Genomic DNA, 19594 nt, shown 5'->3' on the forward strand with positions numbered 1-19594 from the left:
GGCATAGAATATGTAATAGTAGGAATACAGTTCAGGATTCAGGTGTATATAAGATCAAATGTAATGACTGCTGTAAACAATATATAGGGCAGACTGGTAGGAACTTGGAAACCAGATTCAGGGAGCACACCTACTCTCAAAACAAAACAGCTTTTGGGGCGCATATGGCTGCGACAAAGCACTCAGTCACGAACATTGAACACAATTTAGACATCCTGCATAGAGCCCATAACGGACGGTTTCTTAACATTTTGGAAGAAATTGAAATATACACCCACAAAAATAAAGATCCGGATTTAATCCTCAACGAGCAAAGCGAATTCAATCATAACGCCTATTTTAGCATTTATGACGACCTACTAAGATGACAACTGTTGCGTGTGGAGATCCAGGCCGAGGGGTCAGAGATGGTGCCCGGTGGAGAAGCCGGAAGACGCGTGCAGCGCCTGGCGTCGTTGACGGGGCCCTCCTGTGCGGCCCTCTTGCCCCCGGCGATGGACAGCAGACGGCTGAGCGGACCGCGGCACGACACCGAAACGGCGGGAAACACGGAAGCAGACCGTAGAGGAAAACAAGTTCACACCAGCACCATAGATATATGAATCGCCCTATGTTTTTTAGATCGTATAAAAATGATAATTTTACTGTTTTTTATTAATGCTAACAAGTACAGATTTTAACCTTGACATCTACATATTTTTAATTAATAAAAAAAGATCTACGGAATATAGTATGTGCAAATGGAATGTAACAAATGTACCAGACGCCACCTGTCGGTAATAGTGTTATAATTAATATAAATGACGTGCACTCTGCCAACCAATTTTATGTGACGTAGCATGTGAAAACTGCTGGATTTGGACGGGTTACTCCTGTAACTGAAATATCAGGTACGCTCTGGTACATTTGATGTTGATTAGATAGGATGAAAAAGATTTGCTTCCGTGAAATAGTAAATTAGTATCATTATTTTTACAGATCTGAAGATGGTTCTGAATGAACCGAAACCGGTCATATGAATAAAAATATTTGCAATCAAGACGGTTTTTAAGTAACATTATAAAATTCACTGATTGCTGTTGCCCCATAAGACATTATGTCTGTTTTTGCAAAAAATGTGCAATGAAATGAGATATGGAAATACTAAGGAATGAAGAGATACACTAGAAGTTCTCTCTTAAGTAGTTCTAAGTTCTAGGGGACTGATGACCATAGATCTTAAGTCCCATAGTGCTCAGAGCCATTTGTACCATTTTTGTTGTGGTGCAAGATGTTCTATATTCTGAGCAAAACAGGGGTTAACTATAGCGAACGACGGGTAATATACGATACGTGCAATAACCAAGAGAGAACAATAAGAGTGGGAGACCAAGAACGAAGTGCTCGGATTAAAAAGCGCGTGAGCCAATGATGTAGTCTGTCCCCTTTACTGTTTAGTCTGCACATCGAAGAAGCAATATGAGAAATAAAATAAAAGTTCAAGAGCGGAATTAAAATGAAAGGTGAAAGGATATCAAAAAGATTCGCTGATGGCATTGTAAGTAGGCTGTTTAGGTTTTTATATTGGTAACGCCACGTAGCGCTCTGTATGAAAATTACTGTGTGCAGTCTGTGGCTGGTTGGCATTGTTGGAATATTCGCTATTGTAGTATTGGGCAGTTGGATGTGAACATCGCGTAGCGTTGCGCAGTTGGAGATGAGCCGGCAGCAGTGGTGGATGTGAGGAGTGAGATGGCGGAGTTTTGAGAGCGAAGACTGGATGTCATGACCTGATATATAATGACTTTTGAACACTATTAAGGTAAATACATTGTTTTATCTTTATCAAAATCTTTCATTTGCTAACTATGCCTATCAGTAGTTAGTGCTTTCAGTAGTTAGAATCTTTTATTTAGCTGGCAGTATTGGCGCTCGCTGTATTGCAGTAGTTCGAGTAACGAAGATTTTTGTGATGTAAGTGATTGATGAAAGGTATAGGTTATTGTTAGTCAGGGCCATTCTTTTGTAGGGATTATTGAAAGTCAGATTGCGTTGCGCTAAAAATATTGCGTGTCAATTTAGTGATGATCAGAATAAGTAAAGAGAGAAATGTCTGAGTACGTTCAATTTTGCTCAGCCGTTTGAAAATCAAATAACGTAAGGGCTTTACCAACACAGTAATTCACCCATTTTTCTAAGAGGACGTTTCAACATTGCTATCCTCAGTGAAAGCTGAGAATTACAGGGTCAGCTGAACTGAATGTATATTGTAATGAGTACAGAATATGTGTTGAGAGTAAATGAAAGAGAGGAAAGCAATAAAAAGTAGCAGAGATCAGAACAGCGAGAAACTTAAAATCAGGATTGGTGATCACGAAGTAGATTAAGTTAGGCAGCAAAATAACCATTAATGGGCGGACCCAGGAGGGCATATAAAGCCGATGGGCGCTGGAAAAAAGGGTGTTCCTGCCAAGAGATGACTGCTAGTATCAAACATAGACCTGAATTTGAGGAAGAAATTTCTGAGAATGTGTGTCTGGAGCATATCGTTGTACGGTAGTAAAATATGGACTGCGGGAAAACTGGAACAGAAGAGAGTCGAAGCATTTGAGATGTCGTACTACAGAAGAATGTTGAAAATTAGGTGGACTGATAAGACTAGGAATGAGGAAGTTTTCCGCAATAAAGGCGAGAAATGTGTACATGGAAAACACTGACAAGAAGATGGGATCACTGGTCACCTATTAAGACATCAGGGAATAACTTCCACGGTACTAGAGCGACCTGTAGAGGATACATACTGTAAGGGAAGACTGAGAGTGTAATACATGCAGAAAATAATGGAGGACGTAGGTTGCAAGTGAGATGAAAATATAAAAACGACATTGGGAGGAAAATGAAGAATCTGTTGCAAAATATATGCGGGAGAAGGGTTTGCATATTGCCCTAAATACATCAAGATATTAACATTTAGTAAAAATAGCGATCGTAGGTAGCCATACGTCGGAGTATTGGTAGAATATGCAGGTATCAAGACATTACTCACCAAGTAACATAACGAACGCTTTTGGAGAGTTTAAAACATTGGAATAACAGCTTTTAATGGTAATTCGTTCGCCAATATTGTTAACTTACAGTCCTACACTGAAATTCTGTGTGGCTACAGTGAACAGTGTAGATTCACATTACTGTCTGGATAGTTTTAAGCACAGCATAGAAAATGTGAAAGTAAATTGCGCTCTCTGCTCGGAAACAGGTTATAGAATGATTTCTCACACTGGCGTACAGAACTGCAACGGCCTTCGCCGAGCGCAAGACGGGAGTAGGCGAGCCGTGTATCGTAGTCAGAGCAGCACACGTGTATGCAAATGCGAGAGCCAGCTTGGCAGTGCTGCTGCTGTCAGCCGTCACTCCGGCGAGCGCTCACACGACACCGCACAGCCACGGTGTGTATCGACGGCGTCTGACAGCAAGTGGCACTGTCGAACTGGCTCTCGCAGCTACAACTCTTGCATGCACATCTGCGCACAGAAAACAAAACCTAGCGTTATTTTTAAGTAATAATTTAAATCTACATCTGAATCAACTGTTTCCTCCTCCAGCTATTAATATTACAAAAATAAAGGAGTATTCTCGAATTCTCATTTTCTTCTCGTAAAATAACTGTTTTATGGCTTAAACAATTAGCTCTACTCCTTAATGGAGTTCTTCTAGGCGATAGCATTTAGCGATTTTAATTTTGCCTCTTATCTCCCGCACAACAAGTTGTTTAAAGCCTCCCCCATCTTCCTGGATGTACATTGGCAATTCTTCTACTTCACTTTCTTGAGCAATTTCTGCCTAGAATTAAAAGTTTACAGTTTTTGCAAATGAGTGTCGATTATTTGTTGTTATTCAGTTGGTTTCAGTCTTTGCAGATGGTTGTTTTGTTACCAGGTGCCTAACATCCAAGCCTCACAGTTAAATAGAATATAACAGTTCTTTTTAAGCACATCGAAATGGCTATGAAATTTATTAACAAATTTTTTTCGTATGTCATTTAATATTGTCAACGCGTTCCAATCCTTCATTACCCCCCCCCCCCCCCAGTACTCCAACATACGGCCACTTACCACTCCTGCTTACTGTAAACGGCAATATCTTGCATTACCCACTCGTAGCCAGATTTATACATACACTGTGTTTAAAGCCATAAGTAAAACTTGCTTGCACACCTGCAATAACTTCTTCTTTTCCAATTGCAGTAAATATTCTTCCTTATGGTAATTTATTTAGCCACATACACTAGTTTTCGTTTTTTGACTTCGATCTCTTCCATTTTCACTTTCCTTTTTCAGGCACATGATACATTAACTGCATTCAAAAATTAAATTTCGTTAATTGGGAATGGTTTAAATCTGTTCAATACATTAATACTTTTCCTTAATACTTATGGAATGTAGTGCTCGTAACAACCAGTTATAATTTGGCAATATCTATATATGATGATATTGTGGAGAACAGCGTTATGGATTAAGACAAATATTCTTCTCCTCCTTTAATATAGCACTTCTCAACACTTTTATCGTCTTTGTTGGACTTGGTGTAAGTAGTTTACAGGTAGATAATTAAAATTGTATATACACATAATTTATAAGCTTTCCTTGGACTTAAGTGTCTGAAGAATTACTTGTACACAAATAAATTTTTGTATATTCTTATTACCTCAGCAGATAAGCCGCAAAAAGTTGTTAAACACCACACAGCAGTTGTTCTGTAAGTTATTCGGCAATTGATGCCACATGGAATCAGTTGACACAAAGTAGAATGGAACACATTGTAAACACTGTTTCCAGGTGTTTAATACACTGGATCAAACACGGGATACATTATGCACCTGTATAATGTCGACTCAAGCCTGGCGATACCATGTTCTTCAGCCAAGGAAGACGTAAAAGTTTCCTCTAGTCACATGTCTGGACTCTTTATAAAATGTGTAAGATGGTTTGATCTTTCCTGGGTTTGTGATATTGTTATATATGTTTACAGTTAGAGCACAACCACCTGAAATGACGAATCCCAACAATTGTCCACAATCACATTGCTGTTTCCCTGGCAATCTCCTCCCATGCACAGGCCGTGGTTTGGTGTTAGGTAGTCAGACAGTTTATTAATAGTCGCAACAAAATCCAAAAGTTAATAGTCGTCCACATGGATCTGCTCCAATACTGCAGGCGGCTCTTCCACTTGAATGTCCAATTTAACTTCGGGTATTGCACTCACTTTATATGGTATAGTTACAGGATTTCTATATTACTCTGAAATGCTGTGCTTCCTTGCCGATTTTTTATAATATTCCTCTTGCTGTCGCTTTGCATTCCCACGTATGCGAAACGGCAGCTTTGCCTTGATAACATGTCTAACAGTGAAGAAATTGGGTAATTTATTACGTAAATAACAATTAAAAGACCCACACATCTCTTTCTTTAAAATTACTAAATGTCCCTTGTCTAATCGCTCCTGCAAGTCCACTTGATCACAGATTTTAACTAGCATTATCTTATCGCAAAACGGATATGTAATGGGCGCAAGTAAGTTTAAATTCTTCTTTCTAAGGAGCTTCTCATTTTCGGTGTAATTTATGTTATCAATGTTAGTAACAAGACTGTCCAGATCCTTCAGCAATTAACACAAATCAAAGCTTTCGTCGGTTGGCCTCATCTTTCTCCCTGATAGTTTAGGGACGTTTAATACTCTGGAAGAATCCATGTTGACACTTTTTAGAACCACAGAAGACTGATTGGTTGTGGCTGTCAAGCCTCCCTTTCTTCTATAAAGACCCAAGTTGGTGGTACTCTGCTGAGATGGCCGTACAGTGCTGAGTTACGATCACACAGCAGCTGCTCCATAGGGTATTCATTAATTGATTCTACACTTAAGGTATTGGCGCAGAGTACAAAGAAGTTCATTGTAAATATTGTGTTATTGTTTAAAACACTTAAGGAGTCTTACACAGGGTCAAACACACGATCGATTGCGTTCCCAACTATAAGATTCTGTCGCAGTCTTTTTTCGGATTCCAAATGACATCTGCATGTATGTGCCAATGATGTAATTGCCTGTTTCGCAGAATGCCGCAAAAGCGATTTGGCATTGCTGCTTCCACGTAATAACACATGCACAAGTTAAAACTACACGAAGCAGCAATAAAGAAAGAGTTATTTTCTGTTTGTAAATGTATGTGTCGAATCTAATAAAGATTCTGTACTGTAATATTTGTTTTCGTATTCTATAGCCCGTCAGAAATTCCTAAACAAGCCTCCTATTTAGCATTATGTGTATTTAATGGAGTGGGGTGGTTATGTGGGCTAGGAAATTAGTCAAAAACCAGTTTGTTAAAAGTGTGGTAGAGCTCTTTTCTTGTCTGTACGACTTCTTTATTTTATACTGTCCGTGGATCTGACTCAGCATCTCAGTACAGTGGCTGGTCCCCTCAATGTGGCACAGAAGCATCCAATGGAGAGGGTTTGAGCTCTAAATTACCTACGGATACTGATGTGACATTATGCCGGGTTGTGTATCGCACGTGTGAAATCGTCAGGTCATTCAGGTATATTTTTGCGCTAAAATAAAATCCAGTTGTTACAACAAACATGTGACCCCTGAGCTAGAATAGAGTACATATTGCTTCAAAGCAGTGGTAGCCACTTCGTCTTCGAAGTACATACAGTAGATATAGTTCAGTTCTGGTGTAGTTGCAATATTATCACAGCCTTTTAACAATTATACAGACAGTTCACCATTTTATCAGATTTTATTTTATTTTATTTATTTACACGTCTAGTTTCGTAGTACCAAACTGAAGAGCAAATCTCCAAAGTCATGGAACTTGTCAGTACATGAAATTACAACATAAAAGTAGTAACGGATGAAATAAAATTTTATTATTATTATTATCATTATCATTATCGTTCTTGATTGTTATAATTATTTTTTATTGTTATAATTATCATTGTACTACTGTTATATTCTCCATTTTTTTCTTTAACATCAATACTGGATAATACGTTATTTGTCCTTAATGTTCTGTAGAAACTGTAACTCCTTCAATCTGAGTATGCCTGGTTAGGTGTAAGAGAGGGCCTGAAGGCCCTCATTTTGCCAGGTAAAATAAATGCATAAATAAATAAATAAAACGTTTATGAACCCAAAAAATTCAAGCCTTAAGTTTCAGTAAAACGCAATCAACAATATAACATAGGAACCCGCAAAATTTTTGAAGTAACTCCTCGAAAGAATAGATGGGGTGACCCATGAAGAAACTCTTCAGTTTCAATTAGAAAGCGCTTGGATTACTGCTAAGATTTTTGAATCCCTATGGTAGATAATTGAAAATGGATACAGCAAGATACTGCACACGTTTCTGCACAAGAGTTAACTGAGTGAAAGTTGCTAATTCTTGGGAATAAGCTGATATGATTAACAAGAAAAGACAATAAAGAACATATATATATATATATATATATATATATATATATATATATATATATATATATATATGTGTGTGTGTGTGTGTGTGTGTGTGTGTGTGTTCAGTTTCACTAATCATATGCCCATCTTGTTAAATCAGAATGTCGGGTTTTGTTGAATTCTGTGTGAGAAACTGTAAAAACTGAGTCTCACTGTGATTTAGCGTTAGTTTATTTTCTACACGCCATGAACATGAACTGCACTATTTGAAACTGAGCCAATGTTGCACACACCATCCTTTACAACCAAACTAGCGTCATCAGCAAACAGAAATATTTTCTTGGGCACCCCCCCCCCCCCACCCCCACACACACACACACAATTTGACCACACCCACTCAGATCCCATATCAGAGCCGTTCTCAACACTACGAATAATGACCTTTTTGTGTGTGTTGTTAAAGTGAGAGGTGAACCAATTGGAAGCTACTCCCCGTATTCCATAATGGTCCAACTTCTGGAGCAATATTTTGTGATCAACACAATGAAACCCCTAACCTAAAAAAAAGTCTAGCATTCGAAATATTTTGTTTAGTCCATCCAGTACCTCCCATACCTCCCAGAGAAAAGAGAGTATAACATTATCATTTGTTAAACCACTTCTAAAGCCGAACGGTACATTTAATAGCAAATTATGTGATATAAAATGATGAATTATCCTTAAATACACAGCCTTTTCTAGAACTTTTGCGACCACTGATGGCATACAAACAGGTCTTAAAATGCCTACATTATCCCTTTCTCCCTTTTTAAAAAGCGCCATCACTACTGAGTACTTTAATCATTCAAGAAACTGACCATTCTTAAAGGAAAAATTACAGATATGGGTTAGTACAGGGCAAACAGGTGCAGCTCAGTACTTTAATAATCTGCTAGGCAGTCCATCACATCCATGAGACCCTCAGTCTTCAAAGACTTAACTACTGACTCAATCTCTCTCTTGTCAGTTTCACACAGACACCAATCACACGACGGCATTTTTCAAGTGAGTTATATGATTCCCTGTAGAAACAAATTTTTTTTTTAATTCGCCAGCAATGCTCAGAAAATGATTGTTGAATACTGTACATATATCTGACTTATCAGTAACAGAAATATTTTTAATACGAAGTGACTTTATATCGTCGACCTTGTGCTGCTGACCAGACGGTTTCTTCACAACTGACCATGTGATTTTTAAGTTTATTCTGTGAATTAGCTTTTAAGCGCCTTACAATACTGTTTGTAATGGGCTACTGTAGCTTGAGTGTAACTACTTCTAACATTTAGATATAGTCTCCTCTTTGTTCTACATTATATTCTTATCCCACTTATCAGCCACCCAGACTGCCTTTTACTGCAGCACGCTGTTTAGAATGTTCTAATGGAAAGAAACTCTCAAAGAGCATGAGAAATGTGGTAAGGAAAGATTGTACTTGTCATTTACGTTGTCGGCACTATAAAAATCCTGCCACTCTTGTTCTTAACGAGGTTCAAAAAACTCTTTATTGCCGTTGGATTCATACACAGTTTGTAATTATATGTGACTTTTTTTAGTACAAAAGCCTTTTAGTGTTAAATTAATTTGTAATTATATGTGAAATTTTTTTAGTACAAAAGCCTTTTAGTATAAAAATTTGTGCATCATGGTCTGAAAAGCCATTCACCCTTTTGCTAAGAGAATAAACTTCTACTAATAAAGCATGAATAAAAATATTGTCTATATGTTCCCCTGCACCCTAGCTGAAAAAAAAACACAGCCTGCTTAAGATCATATGAGTTTAGGAGATTTACCGACATCCTTTTTCTTGCACAATCACATACCAAATTAATATTGAAGTCACCACATATAACTAATTTTTGGTACTGCCTGTAAAGTGAACCAAGAATTCTCTCTACCTTGAGCAGAAATGGTCTGAAGTAAACAGTTAGGGGATCTATAAACAACAACAATTAGAAGTTTAGTTTCACTAAATTCAACTGCCCCTGCATAACGTTCAAATAACTGTTGCCTGATGTCTTGCTAAACTGCCGATACTACAAATTTCCAGATTTTGATGCCACTTGACTAAAATTTCTTTATGCTTATACTACGATTGCATTATTCTATACCGCTGAAATATCTAAATTGCTTCTCACTACAATGCTTTGCTCCCTAACTACAGAGTAAAACCCTCGAATGGTGAGCAACAGTCGATGGTTGATAAATACTGTAGCTACTTTTGGGCATGAAATTAGTTATGGACATTGACGTTACATGACATTGGTGTGTGAATCACATGTGTGACATAGACAGATCGTTCAGATACTTACGGCCAAAATATTACTTTGTTACAGTAAATATCCGTGACTGACTTAGAATAGAGAGCTTATTGCTCGAAAACAGTGGAAGTAGCTTAAACGTGCACACCACTGAGGGAAACATGAGTATGCCAGTGAGTAATGGAAGGGGCAGTGGTGTACGTGGGCTGATGCAGTGACAGTGATGACAGGATTCGTGGAAAATCACACCAGAACTGTTCTTAGAGGCGGGAACACTGCACAGCATGCAGAATTGCTCACTCGAACTTGCGTGCCACTGTCTGACAGCATGATGACGAAGGGGGACAGGTCAGCAGAGGGAGTGGCCAGGAGCAACCTGGGTGGGAGGGGAGGTGTGCGCAGGGGTGCACAGGTGGGGGTGTGACGCGGTGCACGTGTGGGGGCGTTGTCTTTTTGGCGATAAGGAAATGCTGATGGCGATTTCAATGAAATCGTGACATACGTTTCCCGGGAGTTTGTGCTGACATTGAAGGTAGAAAGTGTTGATGCTGACGTCAGAGGTGGCACCCTTCTTTCAAGAACGTACTCTGCCTACGTACTGCTGATGAATCAGTGCTTGCAGACAGGAAAAATGCCTGGAAGCTGGGAAAAAGTGACAATATACATCCTGTACAGAAAACAGATGGCACTTATAAGAGTCGAGGGACACGAAAGGGAAACAGCGGTTGGGTAGGGAGTGAGACAGGGTTGTAGCCTATCCCCTATGTTATTCAATCTGTATATTGAGCAAGCAGTGAAGGAAAAAAAAAGAAAAATTCAGAGTAGGTATTAAAATCCACGGAGAATAAATAAAAACTTTGAGGTTTTCCGATGACATTGTAATTCTGTCAGAGACAGCAGAGGATTTGGAAGAGCAGTTGAACAGAATGGATAGTGTCTTGAAAGGAGGATATAAGATGAACATCAACAAAAGAAAAACGAGGATAATGGAATGTAGTCGAATTAAGTCGGGTGCTGCTGAGGAAATTAGATTAGGAAATGAGATACTTAAAGTAGTAAAAGAGTTTTGCTATTTGGGGAGCAAAATAACTGATGTTGATCGAAGTGGAGAGGATATAAAATGTAGACTGGCAAAGGCAAGGAAAGCGTTTCTGAAGAAGACAAATTTGTTAACATCGAGTATAGATTTAAGTGTCAGGAAGTCGTTCCTGAAAGTATTTGTATGGAGTATGGAAGTGAAACATGGACAATAAATAGTTTGGACAAGAAGAGAATAGAAGCTTTCGAAATGTGGTGCTACAGAAGAATGCTGAAGATTAGGTAGGTAGATCACATAACTAATGAGGAGGTATTGAATTGGATTGGGGAGAAGAGAAATTTGTGGCACAACTTGACTAGAAGAAGGGATTGGAGGGCAGCGTGGAAGGTCGTAGAGGGAGACCTAGAGATGAATACACTAAGCAGATTCAGAAGGATGTAGGTTGCAGTAGTTACTGGGAGATGAAGAAGCTTGCACAGAATAGAGTAGCATGGAGAGCTGCATAAACCAGTCTCAGGACTGAAGACCACAACTACTACAACATAGATCCTGTACGCAGGAAAGAGAGACAGAGCATCCTTGGATTCTTTCAGAGGACAGGCGTTTGAAAACGCTTGCTTTAAATTACTTACAAAAATAACAAAAGACTATAAGGTGCACCTGACGGAAGCCTCCAGAAATTCCAGTTCGGGGAGGAGCACGGTACAGTCAGTGCAATACTTAACGGGTCCTTTAGAAGACATGCTAAGATACCAATGTCGAAAATAGTATGCAGTATTCGTAGATCTCAAGAAAGCGTTCATCTTAGTAAATAGGGGAAATAAACGGAGAAAGTGAAAGGAATGACCAGAGAGGTTCAAATGGCTCTGAGCGCTATAGGACTTAACATCTGTGGTCATCAGTCCCCTAGAACTTAGAACTACTTAAACCTAACTAACCTAAGGACATCACACACATCCATGCCCGAGGCAAGATTCGAACCTGCGACCGTAGCGGTCACACGGTTCCGGACTGAAGCGCCTAGAAACCGCACGGCCACACTAGCCGGCGACCAGAGAGGAATACCCGCTAGTGAGAGCAATCAAGGCATCCAGTCAACGAAGCTTGTGCCAAATAAATAACGTTGAAATCTCTTGTACAGACAGGATCTAAATTGTGGTCCCTAGGATCTTAATTGTGGTCCTTAGGATCTTAATTGTGGTCCCTCTTGACTGAGCCCAACCCGACGGATACATATTGTAGATCGGGGAAAACCACCTTTCAGGCTGTGTTGCTGGCGGGGCCGGGAGGTGCTAACTAACGCATTATGCAGTATCATAAGCCTTATTGCTTCAACACAAATTGTCAGTTTTAATGCACCTGTACAACCGCTACCATAACCACTATTTTACCAATACCATCGAAGCCAAAGCTTAAAGGTAGGCACCTCCTCAAGGGACCTACGCCTCCTGGTAAGAGGCGGCACACGGCCTGGATGGAAGGATCTTAATTATAGTTCCTCTTGACTGAGCCCAACCCGACAGATACATCTTGTAGATCGGGGAAAACCACCGTTCAGGCCGTGTTGTCGGCGGGGCCGGGACGTGCTAACAACCGAACAGTCTTTATTAGGAGCCATGCAAGCCCGAAATAAACAGCCACATTCCATCTCACCTCTATTACCATTACCATAACAACTTTCCACCAATAACTTCTGAGCCAGATCATAAAGCTGGGCATTATTTGTTATTCATCACAAGGTAACTTTGCAGACTAGACATGGAGGGTTAGTTGGCTAATGTACCTCAACCTTCCATAGTTAAGTAAGTACTTAGAATGGCAGACATTAGAAGGAATGGTGAGCGACGTCCAGCGACTTGAGGATCATTCCAAGACCCTGGACGCCGCCCACAACCAGGTGACGGGCCCATACTACACCATTCCTTTCCCTATTCCTTTCCCTTTTCTCTACTTCTTCCAAACATCCATTAATTATTAAGTTTTTGTATTATTATTTTCTTAATTCTTTCGTATACTTGTCTGTCTGTCTGTATCCTACTTATTATATATTTTATATTAGTTTTAAGATTTTAATATGCTGCACAATAACAAAAAAAAAGATAAGAACCATAGAAAGCCCGCCTCCACGTGGCGGGACACGGGCAACGGTGTGGGTGGGGACGGGAGCCGGGGTGATGGCACAATCAGCCACTCCGGACCCCGGACCCAGCCACAGCGGCCAAGAGGCTATATAAGACCCACCATAAGAAATTAGGCGGTGGGTCATTAAATATAAAGCAGCAAGTGAAAAAAAAAAGTGTACAGACGAATGGAGCTTTCCAATGAGACCCTATGAGTCCAATGCCGTTCATACAGCCGATGTGGCAAATATAACTCAGGAAGACTCAGAAGCAGAAATGACTCTGTACTCTGACGACATGGTGACATAGTCAGCAGTAAAAGGTTACATACCGAAGGAACTACAAAGCCTAGAAACGTGGGTAAAGGAAAATGACCCAAAAGTAAACAGGGAGTAAACAGTTCAAGGAACATTCGGAAAGAGAGCAAAAGGACCACGCAAAGACAGTACAAAGGTACAAAATGGGCCGCTACAAATGTTATGGAAATTACATTACATTTCCGGTATGCACATTCGGGAAAGGGTAGCAGCAACCATCAATGTCTCATGCGGTATCCCGAACATAACCAATCTATCGTAAAGCTCAACGATGACACTATTGAAAGTGGCAGAACTACACAAGCTAATTTCATTTATAGCTACAAATAGCTGCATTAAGGCTCATTCTGAGGTCACTTTTCTCGTTAAAAAAAGGCCAGCAAATCAATATCGAAAGCACACAAGCTAATTTCATTTATAGCTACAAATAACTGCAGCCACTCACTAAATGAAAAGTTTTGTATGTTTTCCGAGGCCTTTTGGATGAAAGGTGTAGAAAGTTTAAACAATGATAAAATCTTCTCGGGTGATCAGCCGACTGGTGGTGTTGCCTTATCGCGATGTTTCAATGAGATTCGAACTCATCATCCTCAGGAGAATCATTATCCATAAAACATCGTGCTGGGTACAAGAATGTGCTGCACTATGAAGAACCCAGGGCCCAGCACGTTTCCTTAACCATACGTTCATTTGAATGTAGGTCTGCAATAGCCCCTAAAAGGAATAAAAACTTAATTAACTGCCGGCTGCGACCTGTTGCCAAATTCCATTTATCATCAGCCAAAATATTCAAAACTATCCACAGTGCACAAGCATAATTTGCTAATTTAACATTTCATGTGTGCAATTCGTAGGCTAATGAGATACTTACTTATCTGTCTACAGTCCATTACAGTCTATTACAGATTCTAAAGAGGGTCTACAAACGTGGCGTACCGTCGATCTCATTGCTTAGACCAAGTATCCACTGCTCTGCCGACTGACAACCACTACGCCAGCACGTGGTCCATTCATTTGATTACTCTAATGTAAAGTGTAAAATACAAATTTTAATGAAGAAACGACAGTTTTTCGTGATTTCTCAAAACTTCCCCTTATTAAACTAATTAGCTTCACTAAATATAAATTTTGTCTTCCTCTTCTTTGCGTATCATTCCTCCCTCAATTTTAATGACGCCCTTTAGAAGGAGGAAAACGCTCCGTCCATAATCACGGTTTTAATATTTCATTTAGCTGCTAACACTTCGTAAACAGTCTCATATTCTACATTATTCTGTAGACTAGAGCAAGACAACGGTGTAGGATCTACGACACGATTAAGGATAGTAAATTGCTATGGCGTAGGAGTCAACCTACCCGTTTTAGCGAAAAAAAACCTTTGAATATGTCGTCAGTGTTAATGTAGAAGCTGCACAGAGTTTGGCAGTAATTTGGTCTACGACGATAAGGGACTGTAGTCGAATTAAGTCTGGTGATACTGAGGGAATTAGATTAGGAAATAAGGCACTTAAAGTAGTAAAGGAGTTTTGCTATTTGGGGAGCAAAATAACTGATGATGGTCGAAGTAGGGAGGATATAAAATGTAGAATGCCAATGGCATGGAAAGCATTTCTGAAGAAGAGAAATTTGTTAACATCGAGTATAGATTTAAGAGTCAGGAAGTCGTTTCCGAAAGTATTAGTATGGAGTGTAGCCATGTATGGAAGAGAAACATGGGCGATAAATACTATGGACAAGAAGAAGCTTTCGAAATGTGGTGCTACAGAAGAATGCTGAAGATTAGATGGGTAGATTAAGTAACTAATGAGGAGGTACTGAATAGGATTGGGGAGAAGAGACGTTTGTGGCACAACTTGACTAGAAGAAGGGATCGGTTGGTAGGACATGTTCTGAGGCATCAAGGGATCACCAATTAGTATTGGAGGGCAGCGTGGAGGGTAGAAATCGTAGAGGGAGACCATGAGATGAATACAGTAAGGTTGCAGTAGGTACTGGGAGATGAAGAACCTTGCACAGTATAGAGTAGCAGGGAGGGCTGAATCAAACCAGTCTCAGGACTGAAGACCACAACAAAAACAACATGGTCTACTGTTCCTGAACACGTAACCCATAGAAGACTGCACTAGAAGTCTGCCAGTACGCAGTTGACATAACATAGCCCTCAAGTCTGCACGTCCAATATCCATCACTGTTTAGGTGCGCCGGCTGTGGAGTGTAGAAGGGCACGCCGCCTTCAGCCACTCAAGGCCGCCCTTTCACCGCAAACCAGGATTTCGTAGGCCCGGTGGAAGAGTAATTGGTGAATGGAGCGCACGATTACAGGCAGGAAACGCAAGAGCGCTTTTCCGGTAAGGCGTCCAGCTGCCTTCACCCAGAGCCACAGTGGTACGAAGCTGAAGTGAAGTACCGTGCTGCCTCCACGCCTGTAATTGTCTGTAATAAGATGTGAAAATGAGCGAAAAGGTGATGCAACTCTAAGTCTGCCTGTAAAGTTACATCAGTTTTCCAAACACTGTATGTGGTATGAAATAAATGCTGGGTAAATACATTCGTGCTAGAAATCGTTCAAATTATTCACGGTGTATGTTGATGATGTTGATGTTGTCTTCAGTCCTGAGACTGGTTTGATGCAGCTCTCCATGCTACTCTATCCTGAGCAAGCTGCTTCATCTCCCAGTACCTACTGCAACCTACATCCTTCTGAATCTGCTTAGTGTACTCATCTCTCGGTCTCCCTCGACGATTTTTACCCTCCCCGCTGCCCTCCAATGCTAAATTTGTGATCCCTTGATGCCTCAAAACATGTCCTACCAACCGAACCCTTCTTCTAGTCAAGTTGTGCCACAAACTTCTCTTCTCCTCAATCCTATTCAATACCTCCTCATTAGTTACGTGATCTATCCACCTTATCTTCAGTATTCTTCTGTAGCACCACATTTCGAAAGCTTCTATTCTCTTCTTGTCCAAACTAGTTATCGTCCATGTTTCACTTCCATACATGGCTACACTCCAAACAAATACTTTCAGAAACGACTTCCTGATACATAAATCTATATTCGATGTTAACAAATTTCTCTTCTTCAGAAACGCTTTCCTTGCCATTGCCAGTCTACATTTTATATCCTCTCTACTTCGACCATCATCAGTTATTTTACTTCCTAAATAGCAAAACTCCTTTACTACTTTAAGTGTCTCATTTCCTAATCTAATTCCCTCAGCATCACCCGATTTAATTTGACTACATTCCATTATCCTCGTTCTGATTTAAGTGATGTTCATCTTATATCCTCCTTTCAAGACACTGTCCATTCCGTTCAATTGCTCTTCCAAGTCCTTTGCCGTCTCTGACAGAATTACAATGTCATCGGCGAACCTCAAAGTTTTTACTTCGTCTCCATGAATTTTAATGCCTACTCCAAATTTTTCTTTTGTTTCCTTTACTGCTTGCTCAACATGGTACAACAATATACAACACGGTGTATGAGTAAATTAAAAACGTCTTTGTCTGTTATGGTAAATAATGCCACTACAGTAATCACCTCCTTGACGACATTTAGTGACAGTTGCTTAGTGTAAAATTCACTTTTATCTACGCCTTAGAACGTTGTGGCTGAAGATTAACAGTCACAATGAGAGAATTACACCAACGAAACACATGGCGGTAAACTAATTCCATTTCATTCCAGTACATTTTTGGAAGGCTACGCTAACCTGGAATAAACGTCTTACACAATATATAGAATATTATCTGGAATAACTCAATCAACTCTTGAAAAACCCTTACGATTATTTCCATAAAGTTAATTACTGTGTAAGGGTTTCCGTATCAGAACTTCTCAAATTCATTGTGATGAAGCTCCTGCCAGAAGCCTCCAGTTCAAACCTTGATAGTAAAGAAATTTTCTCAACCAATATTTCACCGACTGAGCGACTCAGTACAGTTGCTTATTACCAGACTGTAACACAATGTCATGCGTTATACCACAAAAGTCACCGCAGTGTCTCGAGATTTGAATATGCTTAGTAGATTAGAAAATTAAAGTTGGTGGCTCCATTCGCCCAGTGAAAGAGAAGAAGAAAGGTTGCTGGGTTTCATCCACTCCGCTCCTTTCATTGTCACAATTCATAACAACAGAAACACGACATTACACTGCATAAGCACAATCATAGTCATCATTGCAGTATTGTTGAACTTTGTGCCTGACAGGATTGACAGTCGAAAAAAAAAATGGTTCAAATGGCTCTGAGCACTATGGGACTTAACATCTGAGGTCATCAGTCCCCTAGAACTTAGAACTACTTAAACCTAACTAACCTAAGGATATCACGCACATCCGTGCCCGAGGCAGGATTCGAACCTGCGACCGTAGCGGTAGCGTGGTTCCAGACTGAAATGCCTAGAACCGCTCGGCCATTCCGGCCGGCGACAGTCGAAGGAAGTCAACAGAAAACCGTCTTTGCAAGGTCTCCTGGCAAGGAAACCCCGGATTCCAACATTGTTACCATGCTCAGTAATACAAGCAATCTGCTAAGTACTGCGATATGCTTACATATTTTCATCGGAAGTTCGATGGAACACGTTCACAAAAATCTGAACATACGCCTTCATTTTCATAAACGCTAGACAATAGGCTCACTAACACCGACGCATGTAGAATACCTCCTAAAGATACTTCACAGGCTACGTTGTCTCTCTGAAACCAACGAAAACTAGATGAATTTTTTCCAGTTGAGTGAGGCTAGATAATGGCTAAGGTTCTAGAATCGTCTTCTGGAAGAGTATTGCTCAAACTTCGGCCGGCTATCCCGATGTAAGAGATTTCCGCTGTGTCCGTACAAACACTTCTGGTGAATGGCGAGGTGATTAATTCAACCAGTTAATTTCCTGTACCTTTCTAATCAAGTCCCAGACAATCGTCTATTTCCATCGACCTCGGAGAAAAATGAGCATTAAACCATGAGCTTGTTTCCTGTTGCCCATTAAATTCGTACCGTGCATTTTTTTTTATTTTCTTCTGTACTGTTCTGGAAATTATCTCTCAACGTTACGTGTCGTGAAGTGAGGAGCTTCCATATGTTTATCTGAATAAGCCAAAGTCATGGATCGTCCATCTCCTACAAGCCAATAACTTACAAACGTGAGCAACATAGTAGGTATTTAAACATAAATTCCCTGTCGTGACAAAAAAATAAAAATACCTAAAGCCGACCTTATGATTTTATTTTGTCGCTACCAGTTTCGACGCTTCATTGCGTCATCTTCAGGCTGTTTTGATGCGGTACATGCTGATACTTTCCCCATGCATAACCCATCAGTTGTCTGTTGATGGTTGTAGTGCTGACACATTATCTGCGAATCCAGTAATGCTGGCAACTGATGGGTTATGCATGCGGAGTGTATCAACCTGCACCGCATCAAAACAGCTAGTAGGTGACGCAATGAAGCTTCGAAACTGGTAGCGACAAAACAAAATAAAATCATAAGGACGACTGCAGGTATTTTTATTTTTTGTCACGATAGTAAACGTCCGTCGTCCCACAGACGTCCTGCTAAAATGATGGACATACGAAAGCTAAATTCCCTGTAGTTTCTGATAGCTTTCCGAAGATTTTTCAAACTGAAATGCATAAAGCATAAGCAATTAGAAAAAAAAGTATTTTGTAGGATTTGATAGTCATACTATACGAAGGTAGATTAAAACTGAAGAATCTGCAAAAATGTGGGAAATTAAGGAGATGGGACCTGGATAAACTGAAAGAACCAGAGGTTGTACAGAGTTTCAGAGAGAGCATAAGGGAACAATTGACAGGAATAGGGGAAAGAAATACAGTAGAAGAAGAATGGGTAGCTCTGAGGGATGTAGTAGTGAAGGCAGCAGAGGATAAAGTAGGTACAAAGACGAGGGCTGCTAGAAATCCTTGGGTAACAGAAGAAATATTGAATTTAATTGATGAAAGGAGAAAATATAAAAATGCAGTAAATGAAGCAGGCAAAAAGGAATACAAACGTCTCAAAAATGAGATCGACAGGAAGTGCAAAATGGCTAAGCAGAGATGGCTAGAGGACAAATGTAAGGATGTAGAAGCTTATCTCACTAGGGGTAAGATAGATACTGCCTACAGGAAAATTAAAGAGACCTTTGGAGAGAAGAGAACCACGTGTATGAATATCAAGAGCTTAGATGGCAGCCCAGTTCTAAGCAAGGAAGGGAAGGCAGAAAGGTGGAAGGAGTATATAGAAGGTTTATACAAGGGCGATGTACTTGAGGACAATATTATGGAAATGGAAGAGGATGTAGATGAAGATGAAATGGGAGATACGATACTGCGTGAAGAGCTTGACAGAGCACTGAAAGACCTGAGTCGAAACAAGGCCCCCGGAGTAGACAA

Source organism: Schistocerca gregaria, chromosome 2, assembly GCF_023897955.1.
Source record: "Schistocerca gregaria isolate iqSchGreg1 chromosome 2, iqSchGreg1.2, whole genome shotgun sequence".
Taxonomy (NCBI): domain Eukaryota; kingdom Metazoa; phylum Arthropoda; class Insecta; order Orthoptera; family Acrididae; genus Schistocerca; species Schistocerca gregaria.